The 18,621-nt window shown below is 46.6% G+C and overlaps 1 protein-coding gene and 1 pseudogene across 6 annotated transcripts in view; one reads left to right on the top strand and one right to left on the bottom strand.

Annotated features, from left to right (window-relative positions):
* The window catches only part of MGAT5 (mannosyl (alpha-1,6-)-glycoprotein beta-1,6-N-acetyl-glucosaminyltransferase), a 374,468-nt gene that overhangs the window by 40,502 nt on the left and 315,345 nt on the right, over positions 1-18,621 (top strand). For 2 of the 6 annotated variants that reach the window (XM_021075188.1, XM_021075186.1), the window contains exon 1: positions 3,440-5,774. The exons of the other annotated variants lie outside the window; for them this stretch is intronic. The gene's annotated coding sequence lies outside the window, so the exon portion shown is untranslated. Of the gene's footprint in view, positions 1-3,439; positions 5,775-18,621 lie in introns of those variants that run through there. 6 annotated transcript variants of the gene reach the window in all.
* The window catches only part of LOC100152750, a 103,174-nt pseudogene that overhangs the window by 39,107 nt on the left and 45,446 nt on the right, over positions 1-18,621 (bottom strand).

Here is an 18,621-nt window from a genome sequence, read left to right as displayed (position 1 = left end):
AGTGTCTCAGATTGAAGAGGCTGAATTCTGTTATTTCTGTCATGAATACAGCCCTGTGTTTTGGGTTCATTGCACAGGACAGGAAGCCCTCTTTTTTTATTTTTTATTGTTTTGGCTTTTTAGGGCCACACTTGTGGCATATGGAGTTCCCAGGCTAGGGGGTCTTCTTGGAGCTACAGCTGCCAGGCTATGCCACAGCCAGAGCAACGCTGGATCCGAGCCATGTCTTTGATCACAGCTCATGGCAATGTTGGATCCTTAACCCACTGAACAAGGCCAGGGATTGAACCTGAAACCTTGTGGTTACTAGCTGGATTTGTTTCCGCTGCACCACAATGGGAACTCCAAGGAAGCCCCCCTTTTTTTGGCTGCACCAGGCGTATGAGTTCCCAGGCCAGAGATCCTGAGCTGCAGTTGTGACCTATGCCACAGTTGTGGCAACACTGGATATTTTAACCCACATTGCTGGGCTGTGGATCAAACTTTCATTATGGTGTTGCAGAGATGCCATTTATTAATTGTTCCAGAGCGGGAACTTTCAGGGAGCCCTCTTTTCAGCCCTTATTCTGATTCTCTGATGGAAGATGAGGAGGTGGGCTAAGATGCACTGATCTTTGTGTGTGTGTGTGTGTGTTTGTGTATTTTTTAGGGCTGCACCTGCAGCACACGGAAGTCCCGAGGCTAGGGGTTGAATCGGAGCTGTAGCTGCTGGCCTATGCCACAGCCACAGCAACGCCAGATCAGAGCCGAGTCTGAGAACTACATCCCAGCTCACAGCAGTGCCAGATCCTTAACCCTTTGAGCAAGGCCAGGAATTGAACCTGCATCCTCATGGATGCTAGTCAGGTACATTACCACTGAGTCATGAAGGGAGCTCCAAGGATGCACTGATTTTTGTTCAGGAATTTGAGAACTGGGTGAGAATCCACTCTTGCCCTGCACCCAGACATTTCTCTTGCTTGGACATCTTTGCAGCCACCACCCCGGAATTGAACCTGCATCCTCATGGATGCTAGTCAGGTTCATTACCACTGAGTCATGAAGGGAGCTCCAAGGATGCGCTGATTTTTGTTCAGGAATTTGAGAACTGGGTGAGAATCCACTCTTGCCCTGCACCCAGACATTTCTCTTGCTTGGACATCTTTGCTGCCACCACCCCAGTCCAGCCGCTTCTATTAATTGCCTGGATAATGCAGTGGCCTTGGCCTCTGTCTTCTCTTCCCTATCTACACAGCCGCATCTTCAGTGAGCTTTGGAAAATGCAAACCAGATCACTGCCATCAGTCTTTTCCTGCTACTAGGCCATGTGGCACATGGTCCAGAGCTTGGATTCTGAAATTGGCCCTACTGGGTTCTAATCCATCACTAGCTGGAGAACTTGGGGCAACTTAGCTTCTATCCTCGTCTGTAAAATAGAGGTGATAATGATAATAGAACCTACTTGCGGGTTGTTGGAAGGATCACATTTTTACACAGAGCACTTAGACCACTGCTGAACAGATGTTAGACACTATGTTTATTGTCAGTGTTCTGCCTAAGATTCAAAGGCTCCTGAGCCTAGACTCCAGCACAGACTCCTGACCAAGCTTCTGAGTCTCAGCAGGATCCAAGGCCAGACCACTCATCTAACCTCATCCCCCAGGGACTCCTCCTGACTCCTTCTTTGTTTTCTACCCACCCTGGCTTCTTGCAACATCTCCAAAGCACCACACACTCTCCTGCCCCAGGGCCTTTGCACAAGCTTTTCTTCTACTGTGAACAATTACCTCCTCCTTTTGTGTGGCTAACTCTTACTCCTTCATGTCTTGGCCTAAGTGTCCCTTCCTCAGGGGGGCCTCCCTCAACCCTTGAGGTAGGAGACCCCTTACATTCTGTTCTGTGGCACCCCCATTTTTTTTCTTTCACAGTGTTTGCCACAGTTCATCATTTCCTTTATTCTTTTTTAAAAATTTTATGGATGCACCCATGGCATATGGAATTTCTTGGAGCAGGGATTAAATCTGACCTATGCCATAGCTGCTGTAATACCAGATCCTTTAACCCATTGTGCCAGGCTCGGGATCAAACCCACTCCTCTACGTTGACAAGAGCTACTGAAGTTGGATTCTTAACCCACTTAGCCATAGCAGGAACAACCACTGTTGGTAAAATTTCTTTTCATCTGTGGGTTTGATTGGTATCTTCAAGTTATTTAAGCACCAGAAATCCCAGGATGGGCCTGCAGCATGTGGCCCAGCCATGGCCAGCTCTGGCTAACCTAACCCACTCCCTAACCTTGTGGTGACCGAATACTGCTTCTGCCATGGACCCACAGCCAACATGTGATGCAGTGTTCATTTGCAGACAGAGACCTTTCCAGCTGCATTTCTAGGTCACAGGTCAGCCATATAGGGGCACCGGGGATTTGTAGTTTAATGGTTCTAAAGATGGAACAGGTGTCAGAAACACCTGGAGTGCTGCTTAAAATGTTGATGGGACACACTCTCTGAGTTGGATTCTGTAGGCCTGGGGGCAGGGGGCCAGTGGGGCTTGAGAATTTGCATCTCTAGCCAGTTTCCAGGTGAGAACCACTGGCCAAGCTGTGTGAATAACAAACCATCACTGTCACAGTGCTCAGAGACTTGCTGGCTCCTGGAATGCTAGCAAGGAAATAAAGGCACTGGAGAAGAGTGAGCAAGGGGGCTTGTTGTGGGCCACCTCTAGGTGAGTGTGCCCTAGTTCCTGTGCCACTCGCCTTGTGTAGTTGTGTGTGAGTGTGTTACAACTGCATAGTGGGAAAATCTGTTATGCCCGCCCTACTCCTTTTGCTGCTGAGGTGGTAAGATCAGGGGCTGGAAAGGTTGGAGGTACAGGCTCCCCCAGGAGAGGAATGTTTTCCAGGAACTCATTGTGATGTTGTTGTAAAGGCCCCAGGCAAGGCTCCCGGGTTCAGGACAGCCCTTGATGATGGCCACTCTAGAAATGCTCCTTGGGAGGGACTCTCCAGAGTCGGTCCCTGATGAAGAGCGTCGACTGAAAAAAAAATGCAACATGAACGTTGAGAGTTAAGTTTTATTTGGAGTGAAATTAGGACTTAAAGCCTGGGAGACAGCATCTCAGGTAGCCCTGAGAAATCACTCTGAGGAGGCGAGTGGTGAAGCCAGGATATATGAGTTTTTGCGACAATGGGGAGGTAGTAGGAGCAAAAGATTTACAGATAACCAGATTTACGGAAGATTTACAGAAAACCATTTCTATGGGAAGACGTAAAGGTCTGGGCTACTGGAATCCGCTCCCCCCTTTCTTTTGTCTGTCTTTTTAGGGCCGCACCCACGGCATATGGAGGTTCCCAGGCTAGGGATCCAATTAGAGCCACAGCTGCCGGCCTATGCCACAGCCATAGCCATGTCAGATCTGAGTACATCTGCGACCTACACCACAGCTCACGGCAATGTCGGATCCTTAACCCACTGAGCAAGGCCAGGGATGGAACCCGCAACCTCATGGTTCCCAGTTGGATTTATTTGTGCTGCGCCACGACTGGAATCGCTCCTTTGATGTGCTTTCCTGAGTTCCCCCAGGGCTCATTGGTCCACCCTTGGAAGAGGCTGTTCTCACAGATGACCATGACATCTTCTGTCTTGCTCAGTAAATACTGCTCCAAGAGGAAAGGGAGAACATCAACACATAAGTCATAAAGGTGAAGGAGGAGACGCACGCAGCCATGCACACTTTTTACAGCAGTTCGCTGCTGGTCTCATGAAGGTCACTGCTAGTCACAGACATCAGTCATCATGGACGGATTTTAGTGTTTTTCTAGATATGAGGAGAAGCAAGAGTTAGGCACATAAAATCTTCTCCTAAAAATATCTGACTGTCCGAAGGCCTGTTCTTCCAGACAGAGTGTCTCACTCCTGGTCTCCACCCTGAGCTCCACTCAGGGGGTGATGCGGGTCGGCAGCTGCAGTGGCTTATGTTCTACTCCATGTAGAGGCTGATGGCAAGCACCAAGCTTCAGTTCACAAGAGCCCCAGCGAGTGGCCCTAGAACAAGTAGGCATTGTCCATGCTGTCTGTCCAGCATGGCAGCCACTGGCCATGTGGGGCTGTGGAGCCCTTGAGGGGCAGCTAATCTGAATTGAGATGTGCCATAAATATAAACTGTACAGGGGCATTTGGAGACTTGGTCTGAAGAAAAGAAGGTTAAAGACTTCAAAAGGATTTGAAATGCCTATTACACTTTACAGTCCCATTTTGGATGTATTGGGTTAAATAAATTACAGGATTCATATTAATTTCACCTATTTTTCCTTTTTTTAATGTGGCTTACATGGTTTTTCTTTTGGAGAGTGCTTGCCGGTCTAAACCCTACTCATCCATTTGTGTGTGTGCATGTATGCATGTGAAGGGTCCTTACATGTCACTTCACATGTCACTGTGACATGTAAAAGATTTCTCCAGGATTTCTCTTTCCTGCCCTTCTTTCTCTGTCTTCCTGCTTCCTTTCCTTCTTTCTTATCTTTCTCTCTCTCTCTCCCCCTCCCTCCATCCCTTCCTCTCCTCCTTTTCTGTTCACTCATAGCTAGCCTGCTAAATGAATCTCTGGGAATCCTTTGAACCCTGACCAGGTGGCTCAGCAGAAAACAGAGTGCTTTATCCCCACCCACAAAATTAGGAAGTTAATCACCATCTCCAGCTCCCCTCCTTATGCTTAATACCCTAGAAAATTGTGGAATTTTTGGTTTATTTGTTTTATTTGGGGGTGGGTAGTGGCCCATCTTTTTAACAGTTCCTGAGGAGAGTCTGACATCCCTTCCCAACTCTGCCTTGAGAACCACCACTTTGGTTTTCTTCGGTGTGGGGGAGTGTCCAAGGGTTTCCAAGTGGCATCAGAACCATCTGAGGAGTGAAATGTCAACTCCTGAGCTCTGCATGCTGGTGTTTGCTAGGAATGTGGCTGGATTTACACCCACCTAGTCAGTGGGCATATTTGCCTGCCTAGCTCGACAGTGCAGCCTGGTCTGTAGTGTAGGCCTAATTTCTACTTCAACGAAGCACTGTCTAATGAGGATACAGCTGGGGTGGATGCAGCTGGTCCTCCCCAACCCCCCCCCCCCCGTCCCACCCCCACTCAGCAGGCAGCACCTGATGATGGCAAATTTTTTTTAAGGGGTCATCCTTTCCTGCAACACTTTGGTGAAAAGGACAGCAAGAGGGCAGATGGTCAAGAGTAGCTGGACGGTATGTGGCCTGTCCACAGGTTCTGAGGGACAGTTCTGTGGTTAGACAGCCATGTTCACATCCTGGCCCCGCTACCTGTCAGCTGTGTGACCTGGTGGCAGTTGCTTGAACTCTCTGGGCCTCCTTTGTTCCTTCATCTGTAAATGTTAACAGCTTTTAAAGGGGATGGTTATTAAAGTTGCTGGTTGGCAAGCCATGGGTGATGCTGGCCGCTGCTCTGCTCTGTTATGGGCTTACTTCTGGTGAACTTCAGCCTTTGATCAGCCAGGAGCATCCAGCTGATGTAATGGGCTTAGCCAGGAACATCTGTGAGCCCCCCGGGCAGGTTCAGACGTGGGAAGAGCAAGGACACCTGGAGGAGGTGGTGGAGGGGGAAGACGCTTAAGGCGAGCAGTGCTCAGAGGCTTCCGGAGCTGGTTGCTGAGTCTGTGGCTTTTTGGCTCTTTAGAAATGCACACGCCCTGGTGAAGCACAGCTCCCTCGCCCTTGGACAAGCCTTCCGCAGCTAGTATAGAGGAATGACTGTCCTTGTACCAGTGACTGAGCAAGACTGGGGTAAGCTTGTGAGCCTGAGTAAGCCCTGGGGCTGGGGGTGCCATGTGGGGTGTGGTGAGAAGGAAGAGAAGTCATCTTTCACCTCTGAGGATTAAGACCTTATTTCTGATGGGAACCTGGTTAGCTGGTAACTCCTGTACCATCTCAGTGCTGGCCTCCTGCCCTTCCTCCTCTTCTAGCACTGGGGGGACCTGAGTCAAGGATTCAGAGCTTGGGCCTCCTGGATCCTGGACTCTGGCTGGGGGGAGGTGGAAGTCAGGCACCATAGGGTCCCCAGGAAGAGGAGAGTGGAGGCATCTCACTGAGTTTTCAAAAACTTGCAAATTGATCTGGAAGAGAAGAGTTTATTTTTCTTTCCCATAAGGGTGCGATCCTGGCTGGGGAACTGCCTTGCTGGGGTTGTAACCTTTCAGCCACTTGTTTGAATATTCAAATCTGTGGATTTTTCTTTCTCTCAGCATTTGGGGCTCTTTTTTTTTTTTTTGGTTGTTGGAATGATTTCAGTCAGAGGTTCATTATTTCAAAGTAACCAATCGTACTTGGGTATTTTCCTTTCGGGAATGACCTCATTGGTGTTAAGCGTAAATATGAATATTTGGAGATAGGCAAAGTGCTGACAAGATGCACATATTTGCCTTAAGGAACTTTTAGGCATTCACTACATGAGGACTCTGGCTGATGGACCCTTGGAGGTGAGGGTTGGCCCAACCAGTGAGGCCAAAGAAGCCAAATCAGCAAAGTTTAAGTGGAGAGAGGTTTACTGCAGGGAAAGAGAGCAGTTGCTGCTCAAAAGACCCAGATTCCTGATGGTTTGTAGGGAAGGCTTGCCTTTTTTTTTTTTTTTTTTTTTTTTTTTTTTTTTTTGCTGTTTAAGCCCACACCTCAGCATATGAAAGTTCCCAGGCCAGGTGTTGAATCGGAGCTGCAACTGCTGGCCTACACCACAGCTCACAATGCCGGATCTTTAAGCCACTGAGCAAGGCCAGGGATTGAATCCGAATCCTCGTAGATACTCGTCAGGTTCTTTACTGCTGAGCCACAATGGGAACTCCAGGGGGAAGTGTTTTTATAGGCAAAATTGGGGGGGGGGCGTGGCTGCAGGGTGTGGGACCCTCCTGTGATTGGCTGGTGGGGTGATAGCTGGGTGGTGGTCCAGGAATGTCAGTAATCAGCCTTCTGGTTCCACCCAGTCTGGCATCCACACACTTTTGCTCAGCCTGCTGTTACCTTTCTGCACCTGCGTGGGGAGGGGCTGGTTTCTGTAGGAGAACGCAGAGGTGTGTATCAAATTGCTGTGCACATCCACCTAGGAAGACCCAGAAGCTGGCCCCACTCTGCCCTATTGTTTCTTGGCTGCCTTTCCTTTGTCCCTGCCCTCCCTCTCTCCCCTAATTAGTAACTGTTTGATCTGCTCTTTGGAACTCAGGGAAGGTCTAGGAGGCTGAAACCCTTTTTTTGCTAAACCAGAAAGGGGAGGCACGGAAAGGCTTTGTGCCACAGGGTCCTGCTCAGTTTCAAAATGGGAGGGGTGGGGGGCTGGCTTATGGGCTTAAAGAATGTGACCAGAAAGGGGTGACAGTGATGGGAGTGAGGATACAAGGAGTGTTTTTTTTCCTTTTCACTTGTGTTTTGACTGGATTAAAATCACATTTAGTAAATGGCACTCAGTGAATTGCTATGTACTGGGAACTTTAGGTATGTTCTCCCATTTAGTTCTTAGACTAACCCTTTAAGGTTGATTATTAACCCCATTTTACATATGAAGATACTGAAGCTGAGTAGTTGGAATAATTTGCTCAAGGTCCTGAAACCTGGTGGGCACAAAAGCCTTTCCTATCCCCTGTTTCTTGTTTGGAGGAAAAAGGCTTTCAGCCTCCCACGCCTTTCCTGAGTTCCAAAGGGCAGATTCAAACAGTTACTAATTAGTGGAGTGAGGGAATTCAGGAAGAAAGGATGCTGCAGTGGTGGGGCAGGGTCCTGGCTCCTCCTCAGGGGGATGTGCATAGCAATCTGCTACAGATAACTGAGTTGTTTTTTTTGTTGTTGTTGTTGTTGTTGTTGTTTGTTTGTTTGTTTTTTGGCTGCACCTGCAGCATATAGAGTTCCCGGGTCAGAGATCGAATCCAAGCCTCAGCTGCAACCTACGCTGCAGCTGTGGCAACACTGACTCCTTAATCCCACTGCACTGGCCAGGGATTGAAACTACACTGCCACAGAGACAATGCCAGATCCTTAAGCTGCTCTGCCACAGTAGGAACTCCTGATCTGAGTTCTTCTGGGACCTCCATCCAGGTGGTCAATGGTAACCACAGGCTGAGCACAGGCATGTGGAGCCCAGATGGGTTGGAACCAGAGGCTGACAATGATTCAGATTCTTGGATCACCACCCTGTTTCTATCCTCCCACCAACCAATCAGAGAAGGGTCCCATACCCTGCAGCCCTCTCCCTAGTTCTTCCTATTAAAAACTCTCCCCCGAAAACCATCGGGGAGTTTGGGTGTTTTGAGCACGAACCATCTGTTCGCCTCGCTTGGCCCTGGTCCAAACCCCTACATTTTCATTTGTCTGGCCTCACTGTGTGTTGGGCACAAGAACTTGGGTTTGAAAACAATCACACAGCTGAGATCTGAACGGAGTTGGGATTTGAACGCAGGTCTCTTATTCCTGTGACCATGTTATTTCCATTATGCTACATAATAGGAGACTTGGTAGTAATAGGAGAAGGAGGGGTAAAGTTAACGTGTATTGAATGCCTACTGTGTGCTAGGCTCTACGCTAAGTGCTTTGCTAAGTGCTTTACCTTTGTCTCCAGGGGTGGGGGTGGGGATGGTTGGTACCTTTATGAATTTGGTTTCACAAAAGGTGAAACTGGGCTTAGAGGGGCTAAGTGCCTTTCCTGGTAAATGGTGGAGTTGGAACCATCAGGCAGCATCCAGAGGCTCATGGTGAGCAAATTGGGTATCGAAAGGGCCCTAATGCTCTGAGAATTTGTTGTCGGAATAATGAATTGACAGGCATGGATAGAAACTATTTTCAGAAATTTCTGTCGTGAAATAGTGGAAACAAATCCGATTAGGAACCGTGAGGTTGAGGGTTCATCCCTGGCCTTGCTCAGTGGATCAAGGATCTGGTGTAGCCATGAGCTGTGGTATAGGTTGCTGATGTGGCTTGGATCTGGTGTTGCTGTGGTGTAGGCCAATAGCTGTAGCTCCAATTTGACCCCTAGCAAGAAACTGTTTTCATTGGATTATCAAATACTTTCAGGACATGGATTTTGTGCAAGATTCTGGGTCCAAAAGGCTATTCAAAGATAACACAGGGCATAGGACACCCCCTGTTCTTGAGGAATTGACAGCCTGGTTATCTGTGTAACAGGCAGGAGGGGACCGGGCACTTTAGGCCTGTGAATATTTCCCAGAGCAGATGTTGTTTGTTGTCGACTGGGGGAAAAAAAAAAAGAGCCCAACCTAAGTTGAGAATTATGTTTTATTTGGGAGACTTTCTGAGAAATTCAAGCCCAGTAGACAGCCTCTTGGATAGCTCTGAGGAACCACTCAAGAGATAAGGGGGGAAGGTATATAGGGGGTTTTGCAACAAAGACTAGGTAGTCAGAATTTCAAAAGATTACTGTTAATACAAGAAAACCAAGTATCTCAAGTTAAGGAATTTGGCACTTTTCTATGTTTGGGGAGATGCAAGAGTGTGGGCTCATTGAAGTTCCCTGTGGCACAGTGTGTTAAGCTGCTGGTGTTGTCACTGCAGCAGCTCAGATCACTGCTATGGTGCGGGTTCAATCCCTGGCCCGGGAACTTCTGCGTGCTGCAGGTGCAACCAAAAATAAAGAGTGTGGGCTCATTGAATCATCCCTTTGATATACATCTTATCTCTGGCGCTAGTATCCTGGGCTGTTCCATCCTAACCCCCAGTGGGCACCATTGGGGGTGGCTGCAGTGGCAGAAGGCTTGGCAGTGGGTAGCTCCTTTGTCTCCATCTTGAGTTCCCTCAGGGCTCACCTTCAGGGCAGCTGTTGTGGCTCGAAGGCTGCAACTGGTCTGTTTGCTGATATGGCAGGCCACATTGTTCTTTCACAGTGTTACAGAAGGGTAACTTGGATGTACTGGGGTCAAGGAAAACCTGGAGGTAGGGAGAAAAGGTAGATTCTTGGGCTGGAACAGAGCCATCCTTCCTGATTCAGGAAAGCCTCAGAGGCCAGGGTTTGATCTTAGAGATGGTAGTGCCTGAAACACCTTATTTAAGTGGAGAGGCCTGGCCTGAGGGAGTGCTTCCCAGTCTGGCAGGTGGTCAGGAGTGGGTGGGAGGTGGGGAGGTGTGAGGCTGGAGAAAGATCCACCAGGTTACAGAACTGTTGAAAGCTACTGGGCAGGAATGGGTTGATGTTGGCCCTCTCCTCGGAGTTAGTGATTCAGCTGGCAGTGGTCCTTAAAGCAAAGGTGAGTGATGCGGGAAGAGAGGCAGAGGTCAGCCTTTCTTGGGAGTTCAGATGCGGAAGGCTTTCATAGGCTCTCAGAGGAACACGTTGTTTCATCATCACCCACCCTTTCAATCAAGGATGAATTGATTTGCATTTTCATTAGAAAACTCTCCTCTTTGATTTCTTGACTCTACAACTGTGGGGGGAGAGACCAGGTCTGATCTATATGCCGAAAGGAGTCTTGGGCCCTCAAAGAGTTGCTGAAACTCCCTAAAGGAGCTGGCAGTGAAGGTGGATTCAGACGTAGGTCCACCACTTTTATGGGCCAGTGTTGGCAGCCATGAGGGCTGGCTTGTCTTGACTGGGGACTTCAATCCTAGGGCCCAATGCAGTCAGCAGAGAAGGGGGAAGGAGAGAGGAAATGCCACCTGCAGGGCACTTGGCGGTTCTCATAGTTGAAGGTCAGATCTGAGACCTTGCCTGTTGTCACTGTGTGTCCCACCTGGAGTAGTTTTAATCCAACAGTAACTAACATTGTATATCAAGGTCCTTTCCCAAACTCTGCTCAGAACTTCTCAAGTTTTTTTAATTCCTGGGAATCTCCTAAGACTCCCCTTCCACCAATGGGACTGAGGCTCTCTTTTTTAGCCTACTGTCGGACTGTCGTTGTCCCCAAATCTTGTTTCATTGCTAATTATCCAGTTTTTAGTGAAGCAATTGAAAGTGATTGGTGGGAAATAACTAACTCAGTTGAAAGGTGGTTTCCTTGCATTGATTAATAATTAGAGGAGTTCCCATTGTGGTTCAGCAGGTTAAGAACCCCATATAATGTCTGTGAGGATGCAGGTTCAATCTTTGGCCTCACTCAGTGGAATTGCCGTGAGCTGAGGTGTAGTTTGCAGATGCGGCTTGGATATGGTGTGGCTGTGGCATAGGCCAGCAGCTACGGCTCCGATTCCACCCCTAGCCTGGGAACTCCCATGTGCCACGGTACAGTCATAAAAAATAACAAAAAAAAATAATAAAAAAATTAGAAACAAGAGACCAAATGTGGGGACCTTGTCTTGCTCAGGAGGAATAGTGGAGATGAACTTCACCCCCAGAGAGAGCTCTGCTGAGGATGTGTCTCGGGGCTGCCCCTGGCTGGGTGCCTGTATGTGGGTCTGTGTGGTTGCACCTGGTGGATTCTGACCTGTGGTTCCATAGGGTGCTTATTCCTGAGGGAAGGCCTTAGGATGATCGTTTCTTTCCTTCTTTCTTTCTTTTTTCTTTCTTTTTTTTTTTTCAGTGTACAGCAGGTTTTATTTATGCCCTGAGAGAGAGCAGGCCGCCCTGGGTAGGGACTGACCAGGATGACTGTTTCTTTTAGTGCCTCTTGTTTCTGCCACTCTCTGTTCCCTGAGGTTGGTCGGCTTGCTTTATTTATAAGTTTACCAAGTGACCTAACTTCTCAAAGAATGTTACTGCTTCCCAGATGACGTTTGAAGGCACATAGGTAGGGCCGCATCATCTGATGAAGCCCTTAATTAGCTCTGTGAGGAGGCTGTGTCTTCCTGTACAGTGTTGGAAGGATATTAGATGACAAGATGCTGTCCTGAAATATTTCTGCATCTGTGCTGTCCAGGGGGACTTGCTGCCATGGTGGAGACGTTCTGCATTTCTGCTGTCCAACGTGATTATCACACATAGCTACGAATCTCTTGAAATGAGGCTGGTGTGTCTGAGCAACTGAATTTTTAAATTTTTTTTCCTTGTAATTTAAATAGTCACATGTAGTAGGTGGCAACTATATTGGTGAGCACTGCTCTAGACAATGGCCAGAGATAACTGGTTGCTGTGTTTGGAACTTGGATATAGGTCTTAGTTGGGCAGGCTTGTTTGAGAGGGGAGGTGATAGTTATAGGGGACTCCAGCAGACATTAGAAGATAGAATAGATATCATAGAATTGTGAAATTTTATTTACATGTTGGGATTCAGGAGTTCCGGTTGTGGCTCAGCAGAAACTAATCTGACTAGCATCCATGAGGACGCAGGTTCGATCCCTGGCCTTGCCGGTGGGTTAAGGATCTGGCGTTGCTGTGGCTGTGGTGTAGGCCCCTAGCCTGGGGTCCTGCATATGCCACAGGTGCGGCCCTAAAAATATAAAATAAATAAATAAATGTTGGGATTCAAAGAAGACTTGGCTCAGTTGGAGCTGGTATAGGCATGGAAGTTTCTTCGAGGAAAATGTCATGCCCATAGCTTTCAGGTTTTCTGAAGTAATGTCTAGGCAGCTGCAAATGTTTTAATTAGTTCTCGTCTCAGGGAGGCAGTGTGGTATGGAAGATTCCAGGCTTGGGATCCTGACAGTTTTGTGTGCAGATAGGGATCCCCTATGCAAGATATGTGGCTTTCTCAACCTAAATATCCATCAGCAGGGGAATGGATAAAGAAGATGTGGTCCATATATACAATGGAGTATTACTTGGTCATAAAAAATGAAATTTTGACACGTGTAGCAATATAGATGGACTGAGAGATTATCATATTAGGCAAAATGAATCAGACAAAGACAAATATCTTATGGTTGCACTTACATATGGAATCTAAAACATGGCACAAATGAACTTGTTCTATGAAACAGAATCAGACTCACAGACATGGAGAACAGACATGTAGTTTCCAAGGGGGAGAAAGGGAGTCAGGGAGAGATGTATTGGGCGTTTGGGGTAGGCAGAGGCAAACTATTGTACATAGGGTGGATAAACAACAAGGTCCCACGGTTTAGCACAGGGATAGTCAATATCCTGTGATAAACAACAATAGAAAAGGATATGAAAAAGTATATATGTGAAATAAAGCACTATGCTGTACAGCAGAAATTAACACAATGTTGTAAATCAACTGTATTTCTATAAAATAAAATTTTTAAATATTTAGCTTTCTAAACCTCAGTTTCTTCATCTGTAAAATACGTCATAGTACCTTCAAGTGCTCTTATAACTTCTACGAAGTTCCTAGTGTCTTGGCGCATAGCCAGTTGTCAATGAGTATAGGCATTAGCATTGGAAATAGGATTAGCATATATGCACGAAGGCCCCTGACTATTGAACCATGCTGTTGAGACAGAGTTCATTCTCCTTTTCTTCATAGCCTCTGCTGAGAGCGCTCTGTCTCTTCATACGTTTTGCACCAGGAGTCCTGAGATTGTCACACAGAGTGGAGAGAAGACAGGAAGGGTGTGAGGAGGCTAAGAAATACACAGAGGGACCTTTCGAAATAACAGAATTAGAGTGTGATAAATAACACCATCTCTTCAGTCACTGGTAAGGGCACATGTTTATTGGTGTGGATTACAGTCTTCAGAGTTCCAACTTTTCTCCTCCCTTCCCGGAAGAGTATTAACAGGTGTGGTTTTTTTTCTCTCTCTCTCTTTTTTTTTTTTTGGTCTTTTTGCCATTTCTTGGGCCGCTCCTGCAGCATATGGAGGTTCTCAGGCTAGGGGTCCAATTGGAGCTATAGCCGCTGACCTACACCAGAGCCACAGCAATGCGGGATCCAAGCTGCATCTGCAACCTACACCACAGCTCACGGCCATGCCGGATCCTTAACCCACTGAGCAAGGCCAGGGATCGAACCCGAAACCTCATGGTTCCTAATTGGATTCGTTAACCACTGAGCCACGATGGGAACTCCTAACAGGCATTTAAGGCTTAAACACTCCCTAGGTTTTCAGGCATTTATTTGCATGGCGCCTTGCACACCTCCTGGAGATGATTCCGTTATCTTTCCTTATCTGGGTTCTCTGTTTATTTGAACACTCGAGGTTGATTTAGTATCTAGCAAGAACCGAACATTGTCTTCCAGACGTCATTAATCTCGCCTTTCTTATCCAGCCTACGTGTGAAATTAATCAAAAAGGAAAGGGAAATTAATAATCTGTTGGTAGTCACAATTCATCAGGAGCCCTCACAGCAGGTACGAAATTAACTTTGAATTAATACACACTTCAACAAATTAAAGGTGTAGCCAAGGGTTATTTATTATTTAGGAAATGCCCCTGAAGCCTTCCTGCTTTGATAATGAGTTGGATGTTGGGTGGTGTCTGGTAATAACACCATTCTGTATTGCGAGGTCACTTTAGGACTCATAGAAAGCATTAAGTCAACTTTCTTTTTTTCATATTTCACTTAGATAAATGAGATCGAGCCAGCTGGTGCCTGCACACTTGTTTCCTGTCAGTTGAAAGGTTTGCCCAAACACTTGCAGTTTTGATCTCTATTTACAATAAACTAAATTTGATCCCGGGTGCTGTGTTTCCTTGTTATGACATGTGGCACGATCAGTTTCAAAGGATACGTGATTAGGAACACATTATGGAAAAGAATGGAGCGTTATAATTATAACTCTCGATTACAGCTTTCGCTGAGGTTGATAAAGGACAGGCTTTTGTTACCGAATCGTTCCTGTAATTACATCAGAAATAACAGGCAGCAGTCACCTTCCATGAGGGGTGGGGGAGAAGGAGCCTTACTATTTAAGTGATCACATAAGGTGCTGAATGAATCATCCTCGGCCTCATCATGAGGAATTAAAAATAGAAAGAAACAGCTGACATCATCCTATAGCAGGTTTTTAAGGAACTGAAAAATGCCAGATAGTTTTTGTTTTAAAGAAAAGAGCTGCCTGCAGAAATGTCCCAGCCCACATGGGAATAGCCTCTTGATGGTGGATCTGAATCTTGAGGATACATCCCAGTCTCCTGGACGGCTTGTTTTCCAGCAGCTCGCCAGGCCCCAGCCCAGAGTTTCCTGTATAGGAGGTGTGTGGTGGGGTCTGAGATGTTGCAGTCCCAGCTTCCCAGATAATGTTGATGTTGCTACTTCCAGGCTAAGGGAGAGAGAGAAACAGGTGTGACTCAGGGCTGGTTCTTTTTTTTTTTTTTTTTTTTGTCTTTTTGCTATTTCTTTGGGCCGCTCCCGCGGCATATGGAGGTTCCCAGGCTAGGGGTCCAATCAGAGCTGTAGCGACTGGCCTTCGCCAGAGCCACAGCAACGCGGGATCCGAGCCGCGTCTGCAACCTACACCACAGCTCACGGCAACGCCGGATCGTTAACCCACTGAGCAAGGGCAGGGACCGAACCCGCAACCTCATGGTTCCTAGTCGGATTTGTTAACCACTGCGCCACGATGGGAACTCCAGGGCTGGTTCTAAAAACAGAATTTTAAGCTTAATTCCTTGGCACCTGTTAAACCGATTTTTTTTTTTTTTTTTTTTTTGGAAAATACCGAGTTTTGTTTGGGGTTATGTGCAAGTTGTGTAAAGGGGAACCTGCTCCTTGTGACATTGTAAGAGAACATTACAAATAGTTGCAAACCTAGATTAGTGGTCTCCTGGCCCCTTGTCATCAAGTCTTGGTAAAATCTTGGGTAAGAGTTCCTGCTAAGGTATACTGGTGTTGGCGGCATCTCTGCAGCTCCAGGATGCAGGTTCAGTGGGTTTAAGGATTTGGTGTTGCCACAGTTGCAGTGTAGGTTAAAAGTGCAGCTCAGATCTGATCCTCGGTCCGGGGACTCCATATGCTGCAGGGTGGCCAATAAAGGAAAAAAAAAATCGCAAAAAGCCTTGGGTAAACTTTTTTTTTTTTTTTTTTTTGTCTTTTCTAGGGCTGCACCCACAGCACATGGAGGTTCCGAGGCTAGGGGTCCAATTGGAGCTGCAGCTGCCGGCCTACACTACAGCCACAGCAACGCAGGATCCGAGCTGCATCTGCGGCCCACACCACAGCCCACGGGAATGCCGGATCCCCAACCCACTAAGTGAGGCCAGGGATTGAACCTGCAACCTCATGGTTCCTAGCCGGATTCGTTAACCACTGAGCTACTACAGGAACACCAACCTTGGGTAGACTTTATTGGCTACGCTTATTATCTCTTTAATCCAAGTTAGTGATGAATTCAGACATTGCAAGCTTTGAATATTTTTTTTCTCATTTGTACATCAAACACTACCCAAGGACTGTCTGTAGGAGAGTAGTTATGTTAACGGAGGCTTCCTGCTTTGATAATGAGTTGGATGTTGGGTGGTGTCTGGTAATAACACCCCTACATCGTTGTTATTGTCACACTTGCCTGACAAAATAGTTGTGGCAAAATGAAAGTGTACCAGGCTGTGGTTCCAGGCTTCTGAGTGGTTCTAGAACTGCTCTTTTGTTAACCCCTTCATTTCTTAGCCTCTTCTAGCAGTCACAACCACAATGATAATACTCTCTCCCTCGGAAGTGGCAGCTGTACTCTTTGTTATAGTTTGTGAATTTCTGTCATCATTTCTGACAGAGGCCCTGTGGTTGCCTCTGTTTCAGACACCAGGAAGGTGGGGGCTTGGAGATGAACTTGGTTTGTGAGGTCCAGCCTCTGTTTGAGTCCAGGCGGTATGAGCAATGTGGGGGTTATGTTGGAGTCTATTTGGGGAAGTGCTCAGTGGAGCCTTGATGAGAGACCTCACTAAGTAGAAAGATGCTGGGAAGTATGTTGATGTGTGGTGAAACCAAATGTATTTAAGGTCAAAGATAATGTTAAGTTCTGATGCCAAGGACCACTCTAGGTCTTTGTAACTGGGCAGAATTTCACCAGATGGTAAAGTTAGCTGCTCTGCCCAACTTAAGATGAAAGGCATGGGAAGCCAGTACTGTAATTAAGGGACCTTTTTCTCTGTGACTGTCTGATACTCCTTAAGGAAAATTGAAGGACATACAGCTTCTAATGACAGGCATGGTTTGTTTCTAGTGTATGCCGTTTAGTGGTCTTATTATTGGGAATCTTCTTTAGGCACGAGGATATTTTAGGCAGAAGCATTGACTCCCTTTGGCTCACGTGAATCAATATACAGGACAGCTTTGGTGTACTCAATGAGCCACCTTTATGGCTGTGGAAAAGAAGAGAGGGAAAGCCTGCTTTAAGTTGTGGCCATGGTGGCATCACTATTCTGAGATTCTCGGAGTTCCCGTTGAGGAGCAATGGAAGCGAACCCAACTAGTATCCATGAGGACCTGGATTTGATCCCTGGCCTTGCTTAGTGGGTTAAGGATCCGGTATTGCTGTGAGCTGTGGTGTAGGTCTCAGATTCGGCTCAGATCTGGCATTGCTGTGGCTATGACATAGGCTGGCAGCTGTAGTTCTGATTTGACCCCTAGCCCGGGAACCTCCATGTGCTGAAGGTGTGGCCCTAAAAGCAGAAGGGGCAAAAAAAAAAGAAAAGATGATTCTGAGATTCTTCATGTGGAGAGACATCGTGCATAGGGAATAAGAGGATGGAACCCTTGAGTGTAAAATTGCAAAGGGATCAACCTGATCCGTGACAGTGCTGAAGGGCATTAGGGCTGGAGAGATGTGAGACCTACAGGTCTGGGGTAGGCCTCCCTTGTTCTGTGTCATCAGATGCAGAGTAGATACTGCAGAGATGGTCTTTGAACAAGCTTGGTTCATCATGGCTTCCTGTTTAGAGATGGCTTTGAAGGGGAAGGGGATAGGCAAAGTACTCAGATGCAGGTTTTTAATAGCATGTCACTCTAGAGGGCAGAGCTTATCATGTAGGTTATCTTGTTGGTGGGTCATTTATAATATCTTTCATTCAAAATGTCAAGTGAAAAGAGTAAAGGTTGATTGAAAATGGGATTCCAGGTTTTCCTAGCTCCTCTCTCACTGCCTCTCCCCCATGATTGCTACCTTATTCTTTCTAGATTAGAATTGGATTCCCATGACCTCTCTTTATAAATGCTTTCACAGTTTAGGTATCATTAAAGGAGGAAAATCAAAGCATAGGCCCAAGAAGAAATTGAGAGAGCCTATTAATACCTAGAAAAGATACTTTTGCATGAAATCTTGAAATCTTGATGAAAGCTATAGAGCGGTGCTGTTTTGAAAATTAGGAAGGAAAAAGGACTTCAACATTTTCTTTATCGACACAGATAGAAGTAGCTATAAACTTTCATTAATGTTATATACTTGGCTCTGCAGGAAATGATACTTAGATTATTTGATCATAAAAGCTTGGCTGAGGATACAAGTGAATGGCCTTTGGGTTTCTTGGTGACCATGCATTTTGCTAATGTAAGGAACCAAGCATTGTCATAGGATTCGGGGAGTAGCTTGTCTGATTCTTAAGGTAAAATCAAGATTGAATTCTTAACTAACGTGATGCCAAGACCAGCTCAGCAGGATGGGACTGAACAGGTGCTGTGAAACTTAAGGAAAAAAAGTTAACATAAAACAAGACACAGAGACATTTATCTTAAGGGGGGAAACGGGGGACTCAAGGTCTCAGGGACCAAGAGCCCAGCCTCAAGAAACCACACTGCTTTTATTGTGCTCTTTAGGATGATGTCAAGTGAGAAGGGGGTGGTAGGTGCAGGATATAGGTTTTTTTAAGGTATTTT

Source organism: Sus scrofa, chromosome 15 (genome assembly GCF_000003025.6).
Source record: "Sus scrofa isolate TJ Tabasco breed Duroc chromosome 15, Sscrofa11.1, whole genome shotgun sequence".
Classification (NCBI taxonomy): domain Eukaryota; kingdom Metazoa; phylum Chordata; class Mammalia; order Artiodactyla; family Suidae; genus Sus; species Sus scrofa.
The sequence above is the reverse complement of the archived record's forward strand: the minus strand, read 5'-3'. Positions and strand labels throughout refer to the sequence as shown.